The sequence below is a fragment of the Anser anser genome, assembly GCF_964211835.1.
Source record: "Anser anser genome assembly, chromosome: 4".
NCBI classification, from domain to species: domain Eukaryota; kingdom Metazoa; phylum Chordata; class Aves; order Anseriformes; family Anatidae; genus Anser; species Anser anser.
The window spans coordinates 58,861,012-58,888,005 of record NC_139724.1 but is presented as its reverse complement, the minus strand read 5'-3'; the positions used below and the strand labels follow the sequence as shown (position 1 = coordinate 58,888,005).

Here is a 26,994-nt window from a genome sequence, read left to right as displayed (position 1 = left end):
ATTCTCTAACCAGAGAAGAGGATATAGTAGCACTGATATTTTCTCTGGCTTTAGAAGCAATGAATCAGTGTAATAAGGAAAACAGCTCTTTCTGTACTCTTCCAGTTTATAACACAAAGGTTTGCTCTGAAGTTTTTTCAAAAAAAAAAAAAACACACAAAAAAAAACCCCACAACTCTGAAGGGTTTTCCATGGATTTAAAAACGTAATTTATTTGAATTTATGAAAAAGATATTTCATGTTATTTTCTGCTTTTTGCTAACTCTATAATTTGAGATTAACATTAAATTCAATTATATTTCTCTTTTCCTTCTCCTGAACATTTTTATTTTACTTTGAAATATGCTACAATTTGACATGGATATAATACATTAGACAATGATAAGTACAGAGGCTTATGGAAATGTTTTTTGCAGTAACTATTTAAAGCACTGTATTCTATTGTATTATAACAAATGAGCAATAGGTTCTCAATATACTTATTATAAGTACTACAGCTACTTTAAAAGAAAAGTAAAGCTTAACAAAGAATTCATTTGGTACAATGTCCAATTTGACAAGTGCATGAAATGCACTAGCTGGTGTTCATTTTAACTAATCTTATACACAAAAATGAAAGTGAAATGGCTGAAGGTTCATTTTTGTTCTTTGTTTTAAGAAAGAAGGTAACTCAGAAAAGAGACAAGACCCCTTGTACAGTAAGAGAAACACAACTTGAAAGGAGGACTTTGCTGTGCTAGCAGATCTTGCATCACTGTTTTCCTGACCTGAACAGCCTCATTCAAATAGTCAGTGGAGATAGGATGCACTACTGGGGAATTTTGATAGACTGGGTTCTTTCTAATAATTTTTATTTTGAGTATACATTTGGAATATTTCTGCACTCATTTCTGTTTTATCCTCCATCACTATCTTGTTTGAAATGCTTTGCCCCAAATTTTTATGTTAATTGATCCCTTATTGGTCATAGTAGAGATTAATATTAGTGATTTTTACTATATGTGAAATACAGAACCTGCAGATTGCAGGCTCTGGACAATTTACTATAAATCCAGTACTTCAAAAATGGCTGAAAAAAACTTTTTGTTGTTGGTTGGTTGGTTTTTGTTTCTTGTTTCTTTGTTTAGTGGAAAATCTGTCACAAAAAGAAAGCCAAGATGAACCTTCATGTAATTCATGTAATTCTTTCTGAGAATTTTCAATTCTGTATGAGCAATGAGCAGAAGTATTTCACTGACTGAAATAATTCATTGTCTAAATACATTACTTCAAATACTAATAAAATACTGTATTATAGCAGATGCCAAAAATGTAAGCTGGGAACTTCTTATCAATTAAAATGTTTACAATGAGAGAAAAAATAAGTTGTAAACATATATTTGGCAAATCAATTGGGTAGGAAACAGAAGAAAGGATGCGTGCAGTCATCAGACCAAATAGCTGCAGTTTACCACCTAAAGATCCATTATAAATTAATTGTAGTGTGGGATGGTTGAACTATGAAACTCCTGGCTTCATGTGTTTTATTTGTCTTTGAATATACATGTCTCAGCAGGTAGCTACTTACACATATACTGCCATGCAGTGGGGTGATAAGGATCATAGGAGGCAAAATTCAAGCAGATTCATTAACATCATTTTATTATTAATCTAAAACTAATCCATTTGCAAATCACAAATGAACTCTGCCTGCAACCCCAGTTAAATGATGGTAAAATCAGTGTAATAAATAATTCACCTACACGTTTTCTATTTTACAGGTAATTTCAAGATGCTTTGCAAAACATTTTTCTCAGAAAACAACTCAACAAACATTTGGGGGGTGAAGAAAATTAGATTTTTTCTGCCTCTCCAGCTGCAATGATACGTTTTTTTTCTCAGCAGTGTGAAAAAGAAAACTGCATTTACTGTATCTCTCAGATAGTTTACTTCATCAGATAATGAGAAACAAAGGTGAGTGCACAACTATGATGTTGAATCCTTTAAAGGCTCAATTCTCAACAATATTTCTGCAGAACTAAGATAGATGCATGTCATTAAGCATTTAAAATAAGGTTCTGATATGTAACGTATATGTTACAAATAGGCACTTTACTTGTAATTGTCACTTTTTAAAATAGGAGATTTTAGAGTAGCTATGAGCTAAATAGATCCTTTGCATTCACATGGCTTTGTGTTTCCCATGAAAACAAATAGTGTTAATGGAAGGTAGAGCATTAATTTCAAATTCAGGGGCTTTTGCTGGTTTGTGTCATAACCATAATATTATTTAAACCCAGGAAGGTTATACTTAATTATAGATACGGCAATATTTTTGACAGTTCACCCTCTTTAATGGATTACCTTTCCTCATTTAAATATAAGCAGTATGAATAATAATAACAAAAATGAATCTACAAATTTAACAAGCTTCTTTGTATATACTTAATAACTATCTTTGAAGAAGAATACACACCATGTTGATCTTTAAAAATTGACAATATTTATTAAACCACAAAAGAGCTTATGTAGCTTTGTGATTATGGACAGGAAAGAACATTAAAAAAGGCAAAGTTAGCAAAAAAAAGCTTTCAAGTAAGCAGAAATTACATGTCAGTCATAGACATTAAAGCTGGCTGTTTTTAAACTCCAACTGCTAAGCCCTGGGCATGAAACAAGAAAATGATGAGGTAGGCTGAAAGAAATGCACACAAATGCTAATGTTTAGAACCTTACCTAAAGTTGAAATACAAATGCTTGCTTTAAGGAAAAGGTTTCAAATAAAATAAAAGAATTTATCATATGAGTTTGTATGAATAGAAATATACTGAAATCTACACATGCAGAATCTGTTAAAAGAAGACTTTTCCCTTCTGTTGAGAAATATTCCTACTGTAATATTCCTACTGAAGTATTCCTATTCCTAGAGAAGACTGATATTTCATGTTTTCTGTTACCGAAGTACAAAAATAATCTTTTTCATGCTTTTTTATATTTAACTGGAATAAAACATATGGTTTGCTGAGTGTCACACTGTGATAGGTGTATGACAAGCTTTATATAGAGATCACAATCCCAAACCCAGTCGCTTACAATCTAAAAAATAAATGATATAATATAAAGCTTAAGTAAACAATGGAAAAGGGAAAGGGAAAACAAACAACTGTTCTGGACACTGTATGGTGGAAAAAGAAACTGTGTGAGAGCTAGATGACTGAATCTGAGCAAAGCACAGAGCTTATAGACAAACTAGCTGTCCATGTTTTTCAAGACAAAAAAAATCCCGTGTGTTCTATAAAACAAAACCCTCTTAACTAGCTCACGGAAAGCTACAATTAGCTTCTAGAATACACAGAATAGGAACAAGAAATTAATACGTGGAGAGGAATCCTCTTTCTAAAATAAACTTCCTTACTTTTCTCCTTTACTGTTTCTTTTATAGGCTTGTCCTCTCTGAAAAAATACTACATTTTTCTGGAACACATTCACTTGAGTGGCAGCAACCAGATACAGCAAAACAAAATTATCTCTTTGTCTGCTTTTCTATCTAACATGAAAAATAGAAAACATCTTGAAGAAGGAAAGGAGAGGATATTTTATCAATTTAATGTAGTATAATACCCTCTGTTATTGTGATAGTTGCTTACTTTATGTAATTTTTGGATTCTCTTCCACTTTAATATGTATATTATGATTTTTTTTGAAAGACGTCCCTTTTCAGATAATTTTCAGTCACCAGTGTTAGTCTATTTTATTTCCCCTTTCTTAGCATCATCTGCAATTTCTCTCCCCTTTTCATTCATATTAGCTGGAAATTTCAAATGCATAGACTTTCCCTTTCAGTAATTATTTTAAAAATTATTTTATATTACCAGTTATTTTATATTAACAGTTCCTTTAGAAAATGAGAAATAGATCACAAAATATTTTTTAAAAAATATAAGTATTCTTTTATTCCAAATTTATTCCAAATTTGGAGCAAGACTTATTGAGATACACATGATCCTTTTTTTTTTATTATTATTAATTTTATTAGATATATATTTTTTTAGTATTTATTACTCTTTTAAAATTTGTTTTGTACTTTCCTTTTGTTTTAGGAAACAGGGAACGTTTTACAGATTTAAAGTGTAAATAAATCGTATGGCAACTTAAAAAAAAAGAAGCATTTTTTACTATTTTAACATGACCAGGATCATCACACAAAATTGTTGTATTGCAATACTATCATAGGGAGTCATCTGCCATGTAGGTGAGTGATTTTAACAGTTAACAGAATGGACCAGAATATTTCTTCCAGGGTGAACAATGATGAAACTCATTTGGTTCAGGCAATCCCAAAATGTAATGCAGGTTCTTCTTAAAATCCGCAAGGACTTGAGATGTTGGATACATAAAATCTGCTTGTCAGTGGTTCCCCAGTTTCATTTTTACAATCATTTTCAAAATAAGTCCATAGCTGCCTTGGTTAAAAAGAATTTTTCTTATATTTCCTTCAATCTCATGCTTGTAAGACCACCTTAAATTAGGAGCTATGCTGGTGTAGTGTATTTTTTTGCAACTCAACATAATATATAAAATGGGGGTGGTATCTTATTAAAAGAGTAGGTTTATCAAAATAATTAGGTGTATGTTACAAGAGAATAAATTGTGATGTATAGGGTTTTAACAATATCTCAAGGGTGATGTCATTAATTTTTCCATCAAGTGAAGCTGAATTTTGAAAGAATATAGGATATTCCTTTCACAGTAACAATTCCTTCTCCCTTGTCCTCAAATGAACAGTTTCACTAAAGAAAGCAAGAAGTAGGTAAGTCATAAGAGCAAATGTATTCTCTTAGTGGTAATGAAAATGTGCAGACTGAGAATCAGTTCAGACTGTGAGTTAACACAGCCTCCACAGTCTGTCAGAAGAACTGTAAATCCTATACAGAAGATTTGTGACCAAATGAAATGGATTTTGGCTATGTTCCTGCCCTAGATGGGTACTGTGAAGATATCCATGAACTTCCTTTTATTCAATAGAAAATATACAGAAAGATGGAGAGTCAGCACCCTGCAAACTCTGTGGCATTTCAATGCCCCATTTTTGCTGGAGGGAAAATAGTTATTTTGTACTGATTTTTGTCAAAGTGCCAGTCAATTTTTGTACAATGATAGTAATATACCATGGTCTCTAGTTCTGACTGTGGAAATACAGACAATTTGAAAACATCCTACATATCTACATCCTTGGTTTGTCAAGTGATGATTTTGAGAGAGATTGAGTGAGCATGGTATTAAAAAATGCCATTTTGCTATCATAACAAAATTGGTAAATGATAGGAACCTGAGTGGCTCATATTGGCCAAGAATGTCATAAAAATCTTTTATGGCTAAAACTACATCATTTCACAAAAAAATGAGGAAGCTACAGGATTCAGTTTATAGGTACTATTTTCTCCCCTTTCTTTAGCTTTTAAGAAAATCACCAACTTCATCAAATGAGTCTTTTTCATACCATGCTCCTAGTCACAAATGTTTCCATTTAGATTAAACCTCAGTTAGGAGACCTCTTTGGTCCATATGGAATTGGCTTAATTAAGAGAGACTAGTATTTTGTACCAAGCTAATTAGTATCTTAGCAATTGATTCATCTTTAAGGTTGTGATAGTGTCTTAAAAATACTGTATCTGAGAGGGAGACAGCTGTTCACCAATATCTAACACATTCAACCTGAAAAGGAACCAGTCTAGTTCCAGCTCAGATTTGCCACTGCAGGAATTGGAAGTCTTCTTGTCACCCAAGTATTCCTAGTGTTTCTTCCTCTTCCTAATTAGTTTCCAGATCCAAAAAGAAAGTTACAGAAGTGCATGCATGCAGTCAGTAGAAAAGGGCCAGGAGAAGAGAAAGTCCTTTTCAGAAGCAAAGCATTGTCCTGCTGCCCCATGTGGGGTTGCTGTGCTGGCACCCACCTCCAGGAATGCCAGTGCTGAGGTGGATTCTGTTCCCTCCAGGACAGAGTGAAAGATGAAAGAGGTACTAAATAATACAAATAGGACCTCCATTACTCACCTTCTTTTATTGCTGTTCAGGTTGGACTATGTGGTTGGTCTCCTTACTATTACTTGATCCTTGATTCTCATATTTTCCTTGATTTTGGTTCTATTACCTTTTTACTACACTGCATGTATTATCAGTGGAACAGGATCTGACATTTATATTATACTTATGCAGTTCTGGTAGGGCTTCTGAATGAACAAGAGGACCCCTTGAACAGCTTGTAGGTTTACAAAAGCTATTGAGCCTTGAATTTGTTTGCTTTAGTTGAAGTCAGCCATTGTAGTATACTAGCTGAATTAGGTATGTAGTCCTCTAGCTTGTGACTTTTGAAATTGTTCTGAAATATGTTTTGAAATTGTTCTGAAATCACTGTTTCCAACAAAAGAGTTGCAGCTTCTCATCATCTCAATGCTCTTTCCTCTACTGGGGAAAACTTCCTTCTGTCTAGTGGAAGCCAAATGTCAAATCCTTGGGCGATAGAGTCCTTAACCAACAGTGGTATAAATTGCCTGCAATTGTTGCCTACATATATATTTTTACCTCTATAGATGGTACTTAGAAACAAATAAATCAACCCTCAAAACTCACTACAGCTTGTGAATACTTCAGTACAAATAATTCTGATCTTAATGACATGTCAATGCATTAGAGTATCTGTATCACATTAAGAGCTCTTTTGAGGTTCATGAATTATTCTAACAATGACCCTTTGTATTAATATACATAACATTTGTTAATATCTTAGCATTATGGTTAATATAGAGATGGCATTGCTAATACAATACAGGTCTCATTTCTTTCCATTTTCTGTCATGTTATTTGTAATTTCCTCTGGATTAAGCAGCACAAAAATTTGCAAATTATTATTTTTTTCCTCACTGTAGTGTATTATTGTGGAGGTACATTTCATTTTTACTCCAGGCTTCTTAATACAATCACTGTTTCTGAAAATGTTATTTTTATAAGTTAATAAGGAAATTATTACTTTAATCTTATGTAGTTTCTTTGGTGAAGTTAAGAGTGAAGAAAAACATTCAAGGAAGTGACAGGTTTTATATTTTGTATGTTTCCTCAGTCCGAGCTTCTGCTGCTGCATAGCTTGGAACATTTTGCTTGAAATATATTTGTGTTATTTTTCTTAGTGTTTTATTTCACTTCGAATAAATCATACATCTGCTTTCAGATTTACCAAGATTAAAAGTACATCTAAATTAATGTCAACTTTAGATACCTATTATAATGCCAGTAGCCTGCAATGTATTATATTAATGTCAAATATATCTAGTAGAGTAGAAAGGCGAGTCTAGGAACAGGGAATTTTAGTGATCTGTTTCCTTTGCTGTAACTTCTTGCATGACAATAAACAAACTTCTGCTGGTCTGCATTGTCTGAAATGTGTAAGTGCCAAATTCCCATTGAAATCAGTTATATATAGATAAACAGATTTAAAAGATGTGACTCAGTTTCCTAACAGTAAGATGGGGTATTCAGAGAGGAGGTATCTTTACATATAGTCGTAACCAAACAGAAAAAGAGCCCAGACCCTACTAGATGTACAACCATAATGATTTCAATATGATTTTAAAGAAAATATATACCTCTGTGGTAAGGAGATCACTTTTTGAGAAAGATGGCTTTGGTCTTTTAAAGTTTACAGTAAACGTATCTAGAAATAATCAGCAAGTACCCTTGAAAATACCAACTCTAAGTAACAAAGTCTGTGAACATAATGGAAGGAGTTATTTGAATGAGGGCTGCAGTAATTGTAGTATAAGGTATCACACAGCATCTCAGAAAGTGGATTGCCTTCTAAGAATTAGATCTTGAGGAAGAGAGCTTGGTTCACAGAAAAAAATGCTGAGTCGTGTGATCAAAAGAAGAGTGTAATGGGAAAAAGAGATGAAAATTGCTCTAAAGCAATAGAAGATTAAGTTGGTATATGTTAACACAGAGAATTACTGTTCAAAGAAAAATGTTGGGAAAGCCTACCAAACACTGCAGTGTCTCTCAAAACTTTCCTGAAGTGAAAAATCACTTGGCTCTGAGAGTAGATGTTGACAAGAACTGTTTGAATTGAACAAAGTAGATCCTGGATTGAGTAAAGGAGACAGGTTTATTCAGCAGATCTGATTAACAAATCCATGTAGACACCAAGTGGAACATCAGCCAGCAATGTATCCTTGGAACAGAGAAGGCCAACAACCTCCTGGGCTGAACAGGAAGGAGTGTTTCCAGCTGGTCAAGAGACACAGCCCTTCTCCTCTATGAAGGATTCTGTGATTATTCTGTGATCTGTGATTCCATGGCTAAACTCTTCCAGTGTTTGAATTAGTTTAGAAGAAAGGGAAGCAAAGAACAATAAATTCTATATTACAAGCATAATTAATTTAAAATACAAGATACACACTACTTTGAGTATACTATTGAACTACTCAACTTGATCTGATACCTGGAAAAGAGTGCAAGACTTTGACAGACCCTCATGATTCTTATTTATAAAAAAATCTGGGGATATCTTTTTGCTCATTCTCATTCAGTCTGTTCTCAGAAAATATTGCCATGCATCATTCTGAAGAGGTTACATATACTTCAGAAAACTTTCTGTCAAATTAATGAACTGAACTTAGATACAAAATAGAAAAAGTGGAACAAATAATTACTGGTGTATCTCTGAGAAAGTGCTGGAGAATAATGTGAAGGTGGTCTAGGCATGTTAAATTTTCCTAAAATGTTAGATTACGTTTGGATGATCACATCTGAATCTGCTAGAATTAGTAGATTATAAACAATCTTTGAACTCAGAGTGGTTTGATGTTCATGCAGAGAGAATAAATGATTGATTTAAATTGAGAACAGATTTTTAGATAGGACTGTGTATTATCATCAGCTCATTTACCTATTATCTGGAGAAAAAGTAAACAGCAAACAAACAAAAAATAATAAAAAAAAACAACAACAAAAAACCCAGAGTATCTCCTCTCAAAATACAAGAGTTGCTGGTAGAAAATTTGAAAACAATGTGTATGCCCAGAGATAAGAAGTCACTCATCAAAGCATTGCTTATGATGTAGAGCAATGGTGTAATTTTAGAAGGACTAAAGAAAAAAAAATATTAGGGGGAATGGGAGGGGAAGCAGTACACCTTGACTGAGAGGGAGTAAAAAGAATGATGACAGTTAAGTCTACCCAAATGACAAAATTATTGTTACATAAATATGAAGATAAATTGAAATGTAGTGATCCCTTAAAACAGGTGAATGCTGTCTTTTTAAGGGATATTTAATAGGTATCTGAGAGTATATAATAGACCTGGAATTGCAATTGGCACTTATGGGAAGCTTGGTCACATTTGTAAAAACAAAGGTTTTTAAAGCATCCCGGTCTTTGCTATATATACATAGGTCTGAGATCCATCTCAGGCTGTGTTCCACAACTGCTAAAGCTAAAAATGTAATCTCTTTTTTCATTCTGGGATCATTTCACCTGCTTTGTTTTCATTCCACAATGCCCTCATTTTTCCTGGGTGTAAAGTGTGTGGTATACAGTTGCTTGCTAGCTTGGATCCCTTCTACTGGGCCCTTAACAGATCGGGTCTGTAGAAGAGCCTAAACTGCATAAGACAAAATACACACACACAGAGATACTGCAATTCTAGAGTATCAGGCTTTGTGAACAGCACCTACTGATCTGTTTCTTTTTCTCCTCCTCATTCACTACAGAACATAGCGAAAATTAGGAATAAGATCTTTTAACATAAAAATAGTCTACCGTATCTAGCTTCTGTCTCCTTTCCACATTAAAATATACCTGCATTGCATAGGGGAGTGCTAGGAAATATGGTGATATTAACTAGTCCAAGACTGAACTGGTGACCAGTATTGAAGGCCACTGCAAGAGCTTGCTATTCTTTCTGTATCCTTCTCTTGTGTCCATGTGAGGTGTTCATCTTCATGCAAGGCTTTTTCTAACTTTGATACTTTGACTTACCAAGGTCAGGCTTTTAGTGAGGTTATTACCCAATTTTGTGTTGCATATATATATTTTTTTAAATTAATTTACATTATTTATGGGTTTAAAAAAAAAAAAGAAAAACAAAAAGGTAATCTCCACAGACTCATCCTGAACAATGCTAATTCTTGATTATTTAGCATTGGAAATTTCACTTTTAGCGGTTAGAGAAGTCTGAAAGATTTTTGGGTTGGAGGGGAGATAGAGGGATTGTTGTTCACTTTTTACACTGGGGATCCAGTCCTGTGATTTTCATTTATTTATTTATTTATTCATTCTTTCTTGTAGAGAAAAGTATATTGCTTTGCCTAGAATATCCAATTCATATATTCTGTTCGGTTAGAATTTATAATACTCTCACACTCTTGGCTGGGGCAGGATATAAACCTGCAGTGTGCCTTGCATTACAGCCATGAAAATCTTGCCAAGTTAGGCTGAATTATCAATATAGGAGTGCTACAATTTGACTTTGCATAGTTGCCTGTATGAAGGATACTAGAAGGCCACCAGCAGCCTCACAGAACTTGCTTCATTGAGCAAAAGCGCTGAACTAAAGCTGCAGTGAACCCTTCTACCTCTAGAAACTGGAACAAATCACAAATTCTGAGCTTCGACATCTTTTAATAGCACATTAAGTTAGCAGTATGTAAAAAGGTACTAAATGAAGAGGTTAGATTGGGAGACAGTAATATTTCATGTAGTTATATTCTTAGTTATTACAGTCAGTACTTCAGTTAGTCTAGTCTGATTTTCTTCACTTTTGAATGCTTACATTTTGAATATGTGCTCTCCATTTCTAATCTAAAAAGAGAAAAACAAGATAACTTTCTACCTTTTAATTAAAATATCAAAACCAAGGCACACAACACACAGACTATCACCCACCATTTATATATAAATTAAATCCCAAAGGAGAAATTTATGGAAAATTATAAATGACATGCCAGGAAAGATTTGTTATGGACACTCACATGGGCTCAAAACCATAAAAAAGAAGAACTCATCAACTCTAGCTATGACAAGGTGATTGTCTTAATGAATGACTAAATGGCCTGCATTGAAGAAGACAAAAAAATTACATCAGTTTCTTAATGTTGTTATGTCATAATTAGGAATTATGTAGCAAAGAGTAGCAAGATTAAACACTGATGGGCTTAGTGGACTTAATCCATTAGAACTCATGCTGATAAAAATTCTTCTAGCATCAACTATGGTCCAGATTTTCACAGGTGTTAGTGAGATCCCTATGTGAGATTTTGGAATGCTTCTGATATGTAATTCATGGTGCCTCAGGTATTTCTGGAAATCCATTCCCTTTCTGGAGACTGGATCACAGGGGGTTGATTTGCTTTGGTTTTTCTTACAGAATCATAATATAGGCCTAAATGCATCCTCTAGATAAGACCATGGACAAAACAAGCTCTAGGTTTGATATTCTAGCTCACAGTGGTGATAGTTTAGCAGAGGCTTTGGTACAGTGAGCAAAAACTGCATCCTGGCAGTTTTTAATTGTACTTCAATGAGAAGTGTATACACTCCTAGGAGTGTAACAAAGATATAATATTCTAGATTTTTTATCTGAAAGTGGATTCTTTTTCCTTTGTTCTCTTCTTAGTTAGTCTGTTTCTTCTAGATTTTGTTTATATTAATAAATTGTACCTGGCTCCTTTTTGCCCTACTTAGGCATAGTTGGTAACGTTCCTTTGTTTTTAATGTTAGACATAGATATTTCTTTTCTCATCTTATTACTTATCATTCATATTTAATGCTGCACACAGAATTATCTTTTAGACTCTTTTTACCTTTTGATTTCTTATATTTAATGACACACCCAATTGTTTGATATCCTTTTTTTCCCTAGGAACCTGTCACTGCTCTCTATTTAGCTGCTTTGAACTAGCTTTCATCTTCCAGCATTTAAATCATCTAAGTTCTCATGTATCTTACTGCATTGTTCCTCATTATTTACTCCTTTTGACTATAATGCCATTCTCTTCAAACTAGTGTTACTTTTTACTTTGTTTCCTGCTCTTTGTTTTTAATTTTCCAAGTCAAATTTACGCTTATTACATGACTCCCACACCTTAGGTATTGCCATTAACCTCAGATGTGAGACTTTATCAACGGGGTTTTCAGAAGTTTGTCTGAAGTGTCTTACCTACAGTAGCTCGTTTGTCGACTGCAACTGAGGAGAGTTATTGAATGACAGAAGGCTCCTCTCCCTGGAAGCTAAGTGCCCAACCTTCTGAGTCTTTTGTTTGAATGTAGGTCTCCAACATGGCAGACTACAATAGGAACACTTGACAAAAGGATTGATTTTACATCCAACGCTGGAAGAATGCATATAATTTCCATGTATTACATGGTGTATATACTACATAATTTGAAACATTTTTCTCTAACTACATTCAATAGCTTGTTTGAAGCCTCTGCTGACTATATTGAATATATTCTATTATAAAAAATGGCATTAGTTTTAAACTCCCAACACTGGCAGTCATTACTACTGATTTTTACCAGATATTATTGATTGATCACCTGCCAACCAAAATCCACATCATAAATGCAATGAAGTCTATGGAGAGAGCCTTACTGGAAATGGATGAGTTTATTCTGCGGATGCTTCAATAGAGGACTTTGCTTAATCTGCATTTACATTTAAAAATACTTTCAGTGCTGATGACTCATAAGGAAAAGAGTCAGTGCATAAGGAAACAATATAATAACTTCAAGAAAGTCAGTGATGCATTTTAATCCTGAATATTGCGGCAAACTATTTCTTCTTTGATGAATGGTGAAAGTAGGATGATGAAACCTCTACATTGGGAAGGAGGTAAATAATAGGTGATAGGATAAAAGCATAAACAAAAACCCAAACGTGAAAAAAATCATGTGGCTGAGAACATCTGTCTTATCCTTAACCTGTTTAAATTAGAAGACAGTACATTTAAACTGGACTTTAATCCTCACTGTCATCACATCTCAGTGGCAAGAAAAATGCTAAAAAAATCCCCACAACTCATACCTCAGTGTTCATAGCTATATTGAACAACAGGGACCAAGTCAGGACTCTTTGGAAACAATGGTCAGAGGGCAGTTATTCTACCTCTGTCTCCAGCACCTTTCTTTAATGGTATCAGTTGCTTGCTATCACCTGAGACTATGTCTATCACCGATAACTTTAATGACACCTGTTGCTCCTTGCTGCAAATTGTGTTAATAGAAAATAAATTAAATCAATTAAAACTACTGTCTTCACAGCTGACTTTAATTCAAAGAAGCTTTGAATCAAGACATAATCAAACTTTTAGCCCTGAGGCTTCATAATCATTTTAGACTGATCAAAGGGGGAAGTTCTGTGTTATGTTTAATCTAATTTAATTGAGGATTGCTACTTACACAGGTGGTTCTGCTGTCCTTCCTGTCACTTCTCCTCATATGATCCTACCCTTCTTATTTCTTTGTGTTTTTGTTTGGCTCATCTTTATGATCCAGCTCTTTCTTCAGCTGCTTACTTGTTACTTCTGGTACTAAGCAGATATTGGAAATATACGCATGAGAACAGAGTAGAAGATCATGATGGTCCACTTTTGAATTAGATGAAGGATGCACACTGGTCAATTTTTCTTCTCATACACGTTTTTATTCCATTTTTTGACATGTAGATTGGTCATATAATACAGCAAATTTATTTCTTTATTTTTTACTGTGATTCATACCATAGCTCAAAATCTGCAGAGCTGATGCAATTGAATAGCTAGGGAACTCTGGTGAGTGGATGAGGGTAATTACAGACAGAATTACCCTTTCTAATGGCTCTCTGGTTTAGATGGAAACTGGCTGTGAAGTTATTGAAAAATTCCAAATTCAGGTTCCTCTAATGAGTATATTTCACACTACCTTTCAAAACTCAGAGAAATAGGTGGCATAGAAACCATAGTCTTGTACTGAAAAAATCTTTTTGTCCTAGAAAGTTCAATACTAGCTCTCTTTCTGATATCAGCGTCTTAGATGATTTGGAGATATATCCAGGATAAACAATATCACTATATTGTTTCACTATATTGTACTCAGAAATGAAAATATAACTGCTGCAGGGCAGACAGCAAACATTGAATCTGTTCCTTGCAATGACTCAGCTGACTCCAAAGATGAATTACTACAGTTAGCACTAGATTAAGTTGACCTTGCCAGGTGTTTGTCTAACATAGCAGGGTACAATAGTTGGGTATTATTTGGGCTACATGGGTGAGGGTCCCTGTTTTTAGTTTTAACTCGGAGAAGAATGCTCAAGCTATACATGGCAAGAAGAGAGGGAGGGTGAGCAAGAGAGAGAAAAATACGGCATTCTGAGTATAAATATGTGTTGCAGAGTTCTGTGACAATGAGATGTATTGACAGAAGTCAGTTAAATTTATTCAGTAGAATATACATCACAAACACAGTTGTGCAGACTGTGTCTTTGCTCATCAGTATCATTTCTGTCCTATAGGTCCTGAATAGAAATCCATTTCCTGAAAATCCCATCTCTGCATTGCTAAAGACTTCTTCTTTCTACACACTTTTAGCCAAAACACCAAAATTACTTTGAATATAATTGACACTACAAACTTTTATGGCACTACATTTCTTAACTGGTTTAATTGTCTAAAAACAAAAACCATAGGAGATAAGCAATAAAACTGCAAAAGGTTTTGTTAAGAGAGCTCTTGGACCAGCAGAATAAAATGTGATGTTCTTTGCATTCCTCCAAAATTAAAAGAGTAAATCTACTAAGTAAAATCAGCAGAGAAATCACCAAAACTACAAGCAGTTTTAGCAATATTCATTGATGAAACAATCAACATTTATTTGAATTTAGTCTTTATTCAGCGTCATCAGAAAAGTTCCAAATTGTGTTGAAACTGAACTGATATTAAATAAAGATGTCTATAAAGTATAAAGACTAGGAAATTGCTTAAATGGGACCTCACTGGCCCCCATAATTGATGTGAGTGTTTGTTTCAGGAGTTTTTTGTTTGTTTGTTTGTTTGTTTTTCTGCATTAGTGGACTCATCATCCCTTGTGTAGAGATGCTTAAAACTTACACCTCTGAAGAGCTATACTTATCAATAATAGGGTTTAGGGTTTATCATTTGTTGGGTATACACCTTAACTAGTTAAAGGTAATATGAGCATCAACACAGATTCCTTATAGATCATTTCCACTGATGTTGCTCAATGAATACTTGGAAATAGATGCAGGGCTTTGTTATAATCCTCTCAAATATCTACCAGTACGAACATCCACCACCATGGAAAAAAATTCTAAAAATGTAGGAGCTTTCTGTTCATATCTATCCGTTTCCTCAAGGGTTGGATATAATCTGCCTTAGTAATATCCGTCCACCTTATATTAATAAAAACTTGGCTATATTAATAATCATCTCATCTTTCTCCCTCCCTTTTCTACATATATATATGTGTGCATTACATGTGCATATAAGAACACACAGAAACATATATTCGTGTGTTACATACACAAACATCCTTACAATAGGTACACATATATTTACATAATTTACTTTGATGATGAAGATAGAGCTATAAAAATATAAAACATTTATAATTGCAAATCACCAATGTACTTGACTCAGTAAGTTTTCATGAATTAAAGTTTACTAAAACCACCTTTCAATAGAGCTTTTAATCAAAAGGCTCTTTCCCAGATACTAGAGAGATGAGTTGCTTAATAATTCAGTGGACCCAGAATAAATGGGTTCAAATCCCACTCTGTGGTAAAGTTTCATTAATTTGTTTCTGCTTATATTGAGCTCAAAGTACCTGAAGTTCTTGTAACATAATGGCACACTGACAGGGAAGGGATGGTGCAGGAAAAAAAGGAAATTACATTATTATTTTTAGGAAGTTTCATCATTCCCACTGGAGCTGAAGCACATTATAATTGTATTCAAATGCATGTAACAAAGTAATTCATTTTTCAGTGCATTAATAACCTGAAAGTATCAATAAGCCTCATAGTAACAGGTTAAAATTCATTGCACTTCTTATCATCAAATGAAAATTACATCAACTTTCAGCAGATATACAATTTCTTTGATGCTTCATACCTATTACATTGTTCATATTGTGTTACATATAGTAACTTAACACAGTATGACTCTTCAAACTGGATATGGCTCATGTTTGAAATATTGACTGGCAGAATAAATGGGATGACATGGATAGAATGAAGGACATTGATTCTGTTTGGTTTTGAACTCCTTTACATTTTTGTCTGTAAGTAAAATGCTAAAGACAAAATTGTATTTCTTTGACATCACTTGATTGAAGGTTTTAAGAAAATTAGTGTAATTATAAACTATGTATTTAATTTGAAAGAAAGAATTAATTGCATTTTGAGTTCTCAATTCACCTGAAATTTGGTGCTACTAGTGATGCTGACAGGCAAGGTCCAGGAACCAATGTTTATGCTATAAAACATTTTCATGCTGTAGGCATTCTCTTTCTTGAAGATTTCTTTAGGAAGCTTTTATAGAAGCTGATAAAGCACCAGATGTCTGAAGTGTTCAAATACCATTCTGAGAAGAGGTGCGCAGTGCCCTGATAAACATTTTGAATTGTAAAGCCTTATATCAAAATATCTTGCTACTACTTATAACCGTCGTAATTCTACAACATTTTATTACATTGTCCTGGAACAGTACATCTAACTTTGATATTTGTATGTTTATAACTGTCATCAAATTGTTTTCTTATATGACTAAATAGGCACTTGGAAGAGAAGAAAAACCCAGAAACAAAATAAAAATTTGAAAGCTACAATTGAATTTATTAAGTAATATCATCTCTAAAGCATTCTTGTTTTATTATGTTACTTGAGATATTAAGTACAAAATAATATCAAATAAAATTGAATCCATATTACATTGTTTTTGTTTTGTTTTCATATACTCTGTATATGTTTATTGAATAAAAGTGTTTATAAAACCCTATGGCTTGCAAAAGTCTGGGGGAAGCAGAGGATGATTATCATACCTAGTGAATTCTTTCACTGGAACTCAGAATATAAGTGGAATTTTCTTAATATCTAAATAGCAAACATTGATTTTTTTTTCTTTCTTTCTTCTTGTTCAGTCTCCAGTACATTGAACTATAATCTCTGACACCGACTTCCACACTGTCTGCTCCATAGTCTATACTGCTCTTCAGGCAGATGGACTGTCACTAGCAGGATTTTTGAGTATGACACTTTGTTTTTCAAATGCATTTCATATGCTGCCTTTGTTGAGAAGGAAGGCAAAACTAATCGTGGCTGATAGTAGCTAAAGAGCATATGGAAAAAATTGTAAAACATGCAATAATGGCAAAGAATATATCTTTTAAATGTTATATACATGAAACAAGTAACATGGCCAAATTGTATAAATAGACTTACTAAGATAGTATCAGAATTAGAAATACCAAATGTCATCTTTGAGAATTCAGGGACTAGACTGGGTCATTTGTAGTATTAGTTTTTTCAAGTCTCTTAAGTAAGTACCAGTATGAGATCAGAGAAATACTTCAATAAATCCTTTAGCACCTTGAGAAAAATTACAGGCGGCAAAAGTTCATAAGCAAGAAGTCATATTAAATTAACCTCCCATCAAAGAAAATTCCACAATTTGGTACAGAAGGTAGGATTAATGCAGTGGACATAATGGGCACTGCTTAACTCTTCTATTTCAAGTTCTAACCTATTAAATCAAGGGTGAATGTGAAATATTTTTCAAGAAATCATAATAAACCTTATATGTTTAGCAGTGAATAGAAGGAGCGCTTGAAACAAAACAAGTGAAGAATAATAATTAATGATATTATCTTTGGTTGGGATTAATCTCTAATTAATATTGTTCAAATCACATTTAATATCTTCATGAATACACCAGAAGAGTATAACAGAAGCAGAGCAGAGTAAATTATGTAAGGTGAACTTTACCTTTTAGGGAACATAACTTTGAATTTCTCCATCCTGATATCATACAGAGAATTTTTTATTTGTTTCTGTCACACTGCATGGAAAAGATTTGGCTCTCTGTTATACCAGATTTGAGGAGGAAAATATGTGAAAGTGCTTTCACTCAGGGTAGTTCTGACTGTATTTCTCATCTTACCAAAAGGAGACAGAGATTTACAGTATAGTGATTGACTGGAAAACTACAAGTACTGAGGTTTGGAAGAAAAAATAAAAAATTAAAAAAGTTAAATATACATTATCTTTGCCAAAGGAAAGTTCAAGGGATTACAATGACAGGTCTATGAATATTTGAAGGTGTAATGCCAAGCAGGGTCATATAAAAAGAGGAGAGAGTAGGCTTATTAAAAATTACTGACCAAATCAATAAAATAATATAATATTTTCCCAAGAGGAATTTAGCATACTAAAGCCAATAGTGGAGAAAAGATAGTAAATGTAATATAGAGACCTATTCTGTACTGGCAGAGAGTTAGACTAATGATACAGTATATCTTTTCCAGTTTTAGATTTTATGTTTCTGCGATCCTTTATGGACTAAGAGAGATTGGGCTAAATATCTTCCTCCTGAGACTACTTGAAAGATTAAACCGAGAGTTCAGGAAATTCCTCAGAGTCAGAAAAATTTACAAGATACGAAAGCCTGTGTCCACTACTATTGGTATAATTTCTCACTATGAAAAGATTAAGCAGTGATTAATAATGTTTCTGGCTCATAAAATGTATTCCACATATACATTTACATATGTATATTTTTATTCCTTTTCCTGTTGTATATATATCTCACTTTTTTTTTTTTTTTGTCTATAATATCTGTAATCAGAAAGAAACCCCCAGACTGGAAGCTGGAGGGAGTTTTAGCTTCCTCTCTGATTGCCAAAGTCCAAGTGTGTCAGGGACACCTTCCACTAGATCAGGTTGCTCAGACCCCCATTCAGCCTGGCCTTGAACACCTCCAGGGATGGCGCATCCACCACTACTCTAGGCAACCTGTTCCAGTGCCTCACCACCCTCACAGCAAAGAATTTCTTCCTTATATCTAACCTAAATCTAATCCCTTTTAGTTTAAAGCCATAACCACTTGTCTTATCACTAAACTCCCTGACAAAGAATCCCTCTCCAACTTTCTTGTCAGCCCCTTTTAGGTACTGGAAGGCTGCAATAAAGTATCCCCAGAGCCTTCTCTTCTCTAGACTGCACAACCCCAACTTTCTCAGCCGGTCTTCATAGGAGAAGTGCTCCAGCCATCTGATATTCATGGCCCTGTTCTGAACTCACTCCAACAGGTCTGTGTCCTTCTAATGCTGGGGGCCCCAGAGCTGAATGCAGTACTGTGGATGAGGTCTCATGGGAGTGGAGTAGAGGGGGGAGAATCAGCTTTGACATGCTAGTTACACATCTTTTGATGCAGCCCAAGATAAAGCTGGTTTTCTGGGCTGAAAACACACATTGCCAGCTCACGTTGAGTTTTTCATCAACCAACACCCCCAAGTCTTTCTCCACATGACTGCTCTCAATCTATTCCTGTCAAGCTGTACCATTCATCCCCAAGTCTGTACTGCTGTTTAGGATTTCCCCGACACAGGTGCAGCACCTTGCACTTGTCCTTGAACTTCATGAGGTTGGCATGGGCCCACTTCTCAAGCCTGTCCAGTTCCCTCTGAATGGCATTCCTTTCCTCCAGTATGCCAACTGCATCACACAGCTTGTTGTCATCGATAAACTTGCTGAGGGTGCATTCAATCGCATTGTATATGCCATTAATAAAGATATTAAACAGTACCAGTCCCAATACCGGCCATGAGGGACACTACTCATCACTGAATTCCACCTGGACATCAAGCAGTTGACTGCAACTCTTCGAGTGTTTGTCTTTAGTGAAGCCCTGTTGGCTGTCGTGATGTCTTCCATATACCTTAGCATAGTTTCCAGGAGAATCTGCTCCATGATCTTGCTGGGAAAAGAGGTTTAACTGACTAACCTGTAGTTCCCCAGGTCTCCTTTTTTTCCTTTTTAAACATTGGGGTTATGTTTCCCTTTTTCCAGTCAGCAGGAACTGTACCAGTCTGCCACAACTTCTTAAATATGATGGAGAGTTGCTTAGCAACTTCATTCACCAGTTCTCACAGGTCCCTCAGATGCATTTCATCAGGCCCAATGGACTTGTGCACCTTCAGGTTCCTTAGATGGTCTCAAACCTGATCTTCTCCTACAGTGGACAGTTCTTCATTCTCTCAATCCCTGCCTTTGTGTTCTGCAAATGGGGGGGCAGTGTGGCTAGAACACTTGCCAGTGAAGACTGAGGCAAAAAAGTGGTCAAGTATCTCAACCTTCCCCATATCCTGGGTAACCAGCTTTCCCATTTCTTCTGGAGAAAGCCCACGTTTTCCCTAGCCTTCTTTTTATCACTGACATACTTATAGAAGCCTTTGTTTTTGCCCTTGACATCCCAGGCTGTATTTAATTCTATCAGGAGTTTAGCTTTCCTAAGCTGATTCTTGGCTGCTTGAACAATTTCTCTGAATTCATCCCAGGTTACTTGCCCTTGAGTCCATCCTCTGCAGGCTTCTTTTTTTGTGTTTGCATTTATCACGGAGGTATTCCTATCAGAGAACTTTATCAGCAATGAACTAAAAAAACTACAAAGGTAGTAACACTTTCAAAAGGCCAGTTAACAAAAATGTGAAAAAATGTGTGTTCTTCGCTTCATTTTTTTAATTGCTTTCAGATACCTTGATAATGTTCTACATATACTCACTTCCTAACGAAAATGAACAGAAATTTCAATTTATAAAGAAATAAACTGCTTCCAGAATATGTTCAAAATTTTGTGAATAAACTTCAGAGTTCCAAAGGAATAAAATAAATAAACAGGTGTGGCAATTAAATGGCAAATAGTGTGTTTGCAATTTAATTAGTCAAGATTCATAAGATATCAGGCCAAAAGTATGAAAATATTCCTTTCTTTATTGAGGATCCAATGACAGATGTATCATCCCAACTTAGTGCTTCATTACAGGCAAGAAATATTATCAATATCCACCAGAGCTACGCTTTCAAAGCAATGAAGCACCTTATCAGAAGAAAACTGATGCAAGAGCACTCTGCTGACCAGAAGACTAATGCAGATGAGTCCCTGGCTTCATCAATGATGCACTTATTCACTGTGGCCAGAGAGGCTGACATTAGCATAATGAACTTACCTTCAGCCATCAGCTTTCATGTTGGTGTCTGCCTGCTGACTAATTGGTACTCAGCAGAGGTCATCAGCAGTTCTGCCACGGTCATCAGAAGCTCAGATTCGTTTCTGTAATTAGTAGTATCCACACTGTTGACACAACTGAACCAGCACCCAAACAAGGCTGATTCATAAAATATTTTTGCTTGGCTTTAGCAGTCTTCTTTTGGCTAGCAAAATGCCAGTGTCATAACAACAGTTCACACTGCTCCTTGGAGCTACCTCAGGTGCCAGTTATATCATATCCCCTTCACTCTCTATAAGTTAGGGAGACGGTTCACGTTAGTCTATCTAGTCTTCTTCTTGAACCATCGGAGAAAGTATGTTGCCTCTCAGAAATAATTCATCAACACTAGTGTAAGAGTCTAAGAAAAAATGAGTTGCCCCTTGGGAGATGCTTCTCTCTTTCTTTTGACTAAAGAGTAAGAAAGCCTAAATAACTTAGAGATGAGGCTACTCCCCCAAATATTTAGATATGACTGTAAGGTCAAGAGCAACCATCATCAACATAAAACTGAACTAATAATAAAATATGTAGGTGCTGCCTGACTCTTGAGTTAACAAGTACCTGTCTGCAGTGCTCGTCATTGAAAATTTGTCAGGTCTTAGGGAATGATGTGGCTAAGTACCTTGTACAGGTTAAGCATCACATAAATTCTGGGACTATACTATTCATTAGGTATGCTTTGCACTTTGCATAGGCATCAATACTGTTATACAATAAATTGCTTTTTAGGCAATAAGTTCTGCGCTGTAAGAGTCACTAAGACATCCTTTATTTTCCTGTCTCAAACAAAATCTGTCTCTCTGTCTACCAATCTAGATACTGTTACTCTGCTGACACATGAACAAAATAAGTTAACTGGAGACAGAAAAAAAGTAAGAATATGGTCTTAATAATTTTTGCTAGTACCTGCCTATAAAATTGAGTCAAGTCATTGGTCAAGTTCAGAAATATTATGCTGAACATTTGATTTTTCCTTGCAGCGTGCAAACACAGGGAGGGTTTCATCTGCTGCACATTGCTGTGGTGAGATCTTTGTACATTGAACAGGGTCCTGTATGAGTAACACCATGAGAACAGAGAGCATTTATGCTGCTGCGTAAGGTATGTTGGACTAACTGGTAAAGGAAGAAAGAAAGATATTCACATTTCCATAGTACAGTGAGATTCACTCAAGTTTCACGACCAAGATGTATGTAGTTAAAAGGAATTTCTGTAATAAATTATCTTGTTCATATAAAGATTGAAATGAATTGAAATGAAATGAAATGAAATAAAATTTTCTAAAGAAGCAAAAATAATTACCAGAATTCAGGATAACAAGGATTGATCTGGTGACGTTTTGTAAAAAGATTGGAAGGACAGCATAGCCTAGTATGAACACTGGAGTAAGGAAATTATGTTGTAGCCACATTTCTTAGGAAAACACATGTTATTCTTCTCCAAAACAGCTCCAGCAGAAAACAGCATTCTGCATTTTCAGTATAACTACAGATTTGGAAGGATTTTCTGTATCCAACTACACCATCGTTTTTCTATCTATTCTAACCTTAGACTGTAGGGAAGACTCCATTGTGACTCCTATGATCAGGGTCTACATACAACCAAATTGACCTTTAATTATGTTAAATGTGAAGTGTGAAAGAGCTTAACATGGAGGAAAACTAATCTGGAAATTTCCATGTCTACATGAAAAGACCAGGCTCAGAGCAGAGCATAAACTCTGCAGAAGAATACAGAGTGATATGCTGCAAAACATCAAATACCACATTGAGCATGTACAGTATAATGAGAGGAATTAGGTCAGGAGAAGTGGGGGCAGATAATTAATTTTTTATCTCAGTGCAGATTGGTGAGACTGTATTTGAGTGCTTTACACTATTTTGGGTTCCATAATACTAAAAAAAAAAAATAAAAAAAATGTTGAATTGGAAAGAATCGAAAAAAAGGATAACAAAAATGATTAAAAAAAGGGTTATTAAGAGAATTTGCAAACCCTCAGGAAAAAATGACTAAGGCACAACATGAAAGCTAAGTCCAAATACCTGCAAGGGATTAACAAAAAAAAAAAAAAAAAGTGACTAGGGGGTAGAAAATGGAGAGAAACTATTTCAGCAAACAGTTCAGGTGCAAGAAAAACTATTAACTCAAATTAACTTTGTGAAAAGGAGAAGAAAAAAGGTGTCTGTGTGCAATTTAGGGTCCTGCAGTATCATGCAAGTCAGTTCCTTGACTTTCTGAGTAGGGAAACCTGAAGTGCATACAGTATCAAAGGATGTGTGCATAAAAATAGTTATTTGTCAGTGGAAAGGAAGTATCTGTCAGTGCAAGTAAGGGCCTAGTTTTCTTCTGCCTCTCAAACTCTGAATATGGGCTAAAAAATTCTGATGCTTTTTACTTTTTCTTTTTTTCCAAAGGGTTGATTCTAGCATACTTGTATCCCAAGTGCTCTGAATATTTCTGAACTGTATTTCAATGTCAGTCTAGTTAATAACTAACTATTGAGTCTTTTCCAGTATTTCTAAAAAAGAATGCTAAGTTCAGGTAGAAACAGATCTAGGTCTGTGCACTTAAACCTATGCATACATCCTGAGTTATCATATGCCAGGCATATTACATACAGATGGGCAAAGAACTACTACAGAAAGAAAACCAGAAAACAGGAATTTAGGCTACTCTAATGACATGAGTCAATCTTTGACTAGGTCCTCTATATGTATTGCATTTGCCCAAGTGTGTTGAGAAAAAATGTTCTTTTTTCATAGGATTAACGTATACATATTTATTTATTTATTTATTTTTCCCCAGTGGATATGTATAAGACAGCTCAACAAGTCTCAAAGCAAGCTGTGCCTTCATGAAGCTCTAAGAATGTCTGAATTTTCCTATTCTGTGTTTAACAGAAGTCTAAATTTGGAAACCCATCTTATTATCTGCACTTGAGAACATACACATTACTAAAATACTCCAGAAGTGTGTGGTTTATTAGACTAATAAGAGAGATCTTTGGGGATCTTTGGTCTGAGGTTTTTGTCTGTTTATCTGTTTTTCATTTTGCATTTAATTTAAATTTTGATCTTTTTCCCTGTTATTGAAGAGTTGTGATATAACATGGCTTCAAGGCTGAACAGCTGAAATCACAATAAATAACTTTTAATTTCTCAGAAAGATATACAAATTGAAACACAAAAAAATACAATGAAAAGGCGTCGATCTATATGTAATTAGAATGTGCAAATTGCTATCCCATGAGTAAGAATAGGTTAGAAGCTGGCTCCTGATCTCCTAAGTGGTGAAAGAAATTGAGCTGTATAATTTCTCTGGACCAAAATGGGAACTGTGTGGCTTAATTGCCAGACACTACTTAAAAATTGTGAGGGCTAATTATCAATTTCAGTCTTCTGCAATACGTGCAAAATTATATGCAGCAGCTATATGAATACATTGCAGATCTGCCAAATGGTGAGAGTAGTACACTTTTAGTAGCTGAAAATATGCTGCTGGCACTAAGCAGATAATATTTATAACAATAAAATGAAATATATATTCCAGTTTTAAATTTAGCTGTGTTTATTAAGGATGAAAGAATTTCTGTGAAATTCTGTGAAAAGGATGAAAGAACTCCCTGCTCTGGAGTGTACATTTAAATTCCATATCACATCACCTCCAGCTAATTGTTAAACTGGGTCAGAGAATTCTGATCCATTGTGTTAACTCTTCACTGAGAATTTGATACCTTCCTGAATCACATACCCAACCTCAGTTCAGGAATGAATGTACTAATTAATTTGAGCAGTTCCAATTAAGTGATAATCATTTTGCAATAAGATTATTTATGGTTGATATGGGCTTTTCCTGGACCTTGCTATATTTTCCTTTCCTTAATGAAAGGGGGAAAAAAAAATGAAACCTTGTATCTTTCTAAAATATATGTCTGAGGAAGAACAATCAAGTGTAATTTTTTTTAGCTTTCCTAGCACTTATAGAAATTTGTCTATGTGAAATGAGTCCAATGGCTTTAAGCCAACAGACACATCTGGATAAACCTTTTGTGCGCTAGTATAAGACTGCCACAGAACAGATACAAATCTCTGTTCACCTAGAAAAGCCCACAGAATTGAATGCTCTGTGCTGCAGTTGTTCTGTTACTTTCATTTATCATTTCAAGCTGTGTTATTTTGATGGCTTTTCAGTTGCAGGACTGGCAGTGCTGATGCAGAGATAATGAAATACTGAAAGCATCAAACAACAGGGATGTCTGTAACTGGTAATGGGCATCCTTCCTCAGTTTATTAACTCCAGCTGTGCTGTTTGACAGTTTTTGTGAGGAGGTGCGGCACAATGTGAGAATACTGAACAGAGAATAAGGAAGCTAGTGTCAAGAAGTAAACTGCATCACACACTATCCCTACAAGTAGACTTGCAGAATGAGGAAATCATCATCGTCTTTTCAAAACTGCAATCTCCATCTTCAGCTGGCCATAAAGTGGCCGATTTAGAGACCTTCAGTGCAAGTCTCAAAGTACAGAACTTCTATCAAAGTTATTTTCTGGTATGAAATGCATTGCCAACACCTTGCATACAGTTCTTAAAGAAGATACATGAAAGTATCTAGTCTTTGTTAATAAGATTAGGTGGGACTTAAGATCAGATAGGTAAATGATAGCACTACCTCTGAGGGACTCATAACAAAATACTTGGGATGCATTTGTTATTATTAAAACTTTGTCCAGAATTAGATGCAGAGTTTATTATATAAAGCAGTGAGCACCGAGAAGAACTGTTGATATTTTTTTTCCTTTTTTTTTTTTTTCTTTCTTTGGTTTCTAAATATATGAAGGTGAATATGCTTTCAGCTGTTACTACAGGTCCATAACTATAAGTCTGTGTGTGAGGAAATAATTGAATGAACTATGTCAATATTTATCTACTTTTCATAATAAAAACTTAATTAATAAATAAGTGTTCTAATAAATTGGTTGTGATCGGTGTCTCTTCTGCGTCAGTCTCCTGCCACAAAGGTTTACAGCCCCATGGTAAACAGCTTCAGGCAGCTGAAGCCTCCCACCATTTTTAGTAGGTGCAGCTAAAGCAGACAGCACCCATCAGGAAGTGTTCTCCATTCCCAAGGTTGATAGTTATATTTAGTGTAAAGGCTCCAATCAACTCATAAAAAGTCCTCTTGTTATCAAAGGGTGCTTGGTACCTTCTGTCTTCACCAGAAATTGGTGGTGGTGCTGGTGGTAATGGAGAGGGTAAGGAAGAAAACAAAACTATTTTGAATAGATGAAGAAGATACTTTTTTTTTTTTTTTAATTGACCATTTATATAAATAGTTACAAAAATATCAAATGTTCTGAGTACAGTGTTGCTGTTGCCACTCTTACCTGAAGAACCTTTGACGTTAAGGTCAGTGTAACTGATAGACTGGAATCTGCAGGTGCCACAGTACAAGGCTGTTTCCACTCCTACCCTGGGGTTTTCTGTCAGCAGCTCTCCCTACCAGAGAGGTTAGTCCCAGCTTCGTGGACTAACATTTCACTTTCAAGTGAGAGGCTTGAAATGTTCTGTTATTACTACAGCTTGTCAGAAAATAGGGAGGTGCCCAATAGCCTGGTCATAAACACAAGCAATGGGTACAGGTAAAAATTAGTAGAGAGGGAATCATGTTCAGAATAACATTCAAGTAGCATTGTCAAACCTGAT

The 26,994-nt window shown here is 34.9% G+C and overlaps 1 long non-coding RNA gene across 1 annotated transcript; it reads left to right on the top strand.

Annotated features, from left to right (window-relative positions):
* Nucleotides 1-1,153: 1,153 nt before the first annotated feature.
* On the top strand, nt 1,154-26,994 carry LOC310898494. The gene is made up of 3 exons (XR_014583341.1): nt 1,154-1,953; nt 22,272-22,392; nt 25,482-26,994. It is a non-coding gene; the product is annotated as an uncharacterized lncRNA (long non-coding RNA).